The sequence below is a fragment of the Elaeis guineensis genome, chromosome 3, assembly GCF_000442705.2.
Source record: "Elaeis guineensis isolate ETL-2024a chromosome 3, EG11, whole genome shotgun sequence".
NCBI classification, from domain to species: Eukaryota; Viridiplantae; Streptophyta; class Magnoliopsida; order Arecales; family Arecaceae; genus Elaeis; species Elaeis guineensis.
In genome coordinates, this window is record NC_025995.2 from 15,789,735 (window position 1) to 15,793,100 (window position 3,366).

Below are 3,366 nucleotides of genomic sequence, written 5' to 3' on the forward strand. Positions count from 1 at the left end.
GAATCCTTCCAAAACAAAAACAATAACTCAAAAAGAGTATAGGAGTTAATCACATAAAAGTACAGATGTAGCTCCTTTAATGAGCAAATAATGCTTTAAATATACTTTACACAATTAGAAGGAAGCTCTTTCTAATTTTTTCAAGGTGGTTGGAGACTTGAATGAGCTCTTGAGGAGTTGGTGAACTTGAAATGAAAGCTTCTTTAATTTCAAGAGGGCTCTTTGCTTAGGACTAAAATGTATGCTTGAAATCTTTTTCAAAACCCTTCTCTTATTTTTGATTCCCTCCTTTAAGTTCCTTTATATAACTTCAAATAATGGTGGAGAGTAATCTGGGCTGAAATAGAGCCGTTAGAGCACATTAAATGAGTATTAAATACAATTGAAATGGATTAAAAACTAGCCATTGTGAAATTTTTTCATCACAAGGGTCGACTCATAGGGTCGACTCATGCTCATGGGTCGACTCATAGGGTCGACCTCTGTAGAATAGAACAGAAAATGACTGTTCTGTAATTTTGACCTGCAAAACAGCAGAGGTCGACTCATGCCAATGGGTTGACTCATAGGGTTGACTCACAGAGAGTGCCTGCCAAAATTTCAGCATGCCGTTCAGCTCTTTAAGCCATGAGTCGACTCATGGGGTCGACTCAAAAATAAAAATCTGGTTTTCTTGCAAAATATACTTCCAAAAATATTGAAATTTTCTCCAATAGACTGCACGTCTTTTGTTCTTGTTCTTGAGGCTTCTGAATCAGGTATTGATAAAATTATGATTTTGCCCCTGAAATGCAATAAGTCTTTTTCCAAGCTAAGATCATTAGTAATCCCCTCAAATACTTTGTAATCATCAAAATCAATTTAAGGAGCAACATTATGTCATAGATCTTAGAGTAGATTGATTTGATGATTGGATCATAGGTATGTTAGATTAATTTGATTAATCTAGTTGACTTTCGCTCTATTTTATTTCAAAAAAATTTTAAAATACATGCATGAAATCATCTACGTTTTTCAACAGTGATATCAGAGCCCAGGTTCGTTATGACATATTATATATGCATATTAAGTTTAAATTTAAATTTTATTTAGATCTAATATGTGATATTTTGATCTGAATTTAATTAATGGTTGATCGCACAAATTGATATAAGGTTGTCCTGCTGTAGGGTTTACTCCTTACAATGAACAGGTTGTCCTAGTTTGTGCTGATCATTAATAAAATCTGATTTTATATGTTGCATGTGATGTTTATGATCTGATTTAGATGTGATCTAAGGTTGTGATCAGATTTGATAAAATTTAGATTCGATCTAAATTCAAGCATATATGATATGTGATTAGATTAGATGGTCCAATTAGTAAGTACTTGGATTGGGTTGATCACCAGACCATTCGGTCATAGGAGCAAGAAGGGTTTAAAGGCCCTCTCTTTCCATTCGATGGGGTACTTTTATGGCATGTAGGGGTGCCATGTGATTAGATCCCATAAAAAAGAGTGCAAAAGGAAGAATTTATTTTTCTATAAAATCTTAGATCTTGAAATCTTAAGTTTGTTGGATGTGATACAAAGTTGTATGAAAAATAAAATATCTAATCTATATGATTAAAATTATTTTAATCATTAAAAAATAAAATCTTGAATCATAAAAAGTTTTAGATATGATCTAAAAAGATGTTTATGATTGATTTTACTTTAGGATGATGCAAGATTTTTCAGATCTAAAATGTGCTCGCACAATTATTGAGCCGATCCAGTTTTGAATTGAGTTGGTCCAGTCTCTTTGTGTAGCCGGCTCAATGTTGATTGAGTCGATCTAATTTCAGAATAAAAAATCTTTGTATAAAATTTATTATAAATTATTTACGAGATAAAAAAAATTGAAATTATTTCGAACCTTAACCTAAACCCATATTGATACTGAAACTTAATTAAGAATTAAGTATAGAATCAATTAGATCTAAAATTATGAATTAAAGATCTAATGTCATTCGCATAAAATATGGAGGTATGAGTTAGCTCAAATCAGGTCCTCTTAATTGAATTAGACCTAATGTTAGAATCAAAGAGTTAATAGATCATATAGAGAAATTAATTAAATCTAACCAAATATTGAATTAGATTAAATTAAGATTTCTCTAAAATCAATACAATAATTATAGATGGTCAAATTCATATCTTTGATTAGACCAAATGGACCTTGATTGTGGCTCATGGTTGAACCCAAATTATTAGGTTAGTCCAATAGAAACTAATTAACCAATTAGCATCTAAGGTAAGTTCGATATTTCAATCGGTAGTTTTTAATTGAGAGTGACTTATCTGGTCATTTTGATGGTGTCTAAGGCAAGCTTAGCAGACCCTCCCATCGATCTCATTTATCTAGTCAATTTGATGAATTAAGTTTTGATTAGATCGCTAAGCGATTCGAGTTGACCCATGTCATTAAGGTTGATCAGTGTGACTGATCTAAGTGCCATTTCAACCAGCATGATCCTGATCCAATTCAATAACTTGATGAAGTCAGTGGGAGGATTGTGGTTTACTGGTTGATCTCTTTTTTTTCTCAAGTTATAAATTAAATCTTCTAAATTATTAGATCCATAAAATGAGCTAGTTATGGTGATAACTAGATCATAGCCTCCCATTAAGTTGGATGATAATAGGTCTATTGGTATGATGATCATTGGAGGCCCAAAGGCCTGATGCTCATCTGCTATTGAAATTATCATTCATAATATAATGACTTCGTCGAGTCTCTCTATCAAGTGGTCAGATTAGCCGGCCAAAGTCAGACCTGATTATTTGGTAGTTGGATTCTTAAGTATGATCATGTTAACGATTGGACCTAACCAGGGTTTGCAGAGAAGATCAAAGTCAACTAAAAAGTTATTTGAGGATAAATTAATTACTAAAAATTATTTATTAAAATAATTAGTTAAGAACCTACCCATAAATGTACATGAGTGAGCCGGCCAAAGTTGAGCTCGTGTGCAGTCTGTATGGATTCTAGTACCCACTAAGGAATTAGTATAATTCCTCGGATTAGAAGTAGAGGCTACCAATTCGACTAAAATGGTGGAAGAATCTTTAGACTAAGATCTAAGTCTTTAGGTTTAATCAATTTATAAATATAAAGGTCTTGTATTTTTTTTTTCAGTTATAGCTAGATGTTTGTTGCTCCGTTCACTATTGGACAATGAGTTATTTATAGGATCCAACTTCGATAGATGGTATCGAAAGTTGTAAACAGTTCTAGAGCACGAATGGATCCTAAATATGATTATGGATCTAGCACCTGAAGTTCTCACATCCAACACATATGATACGATCAAAGACACTTATCAGAAGTGGCCACATGATAG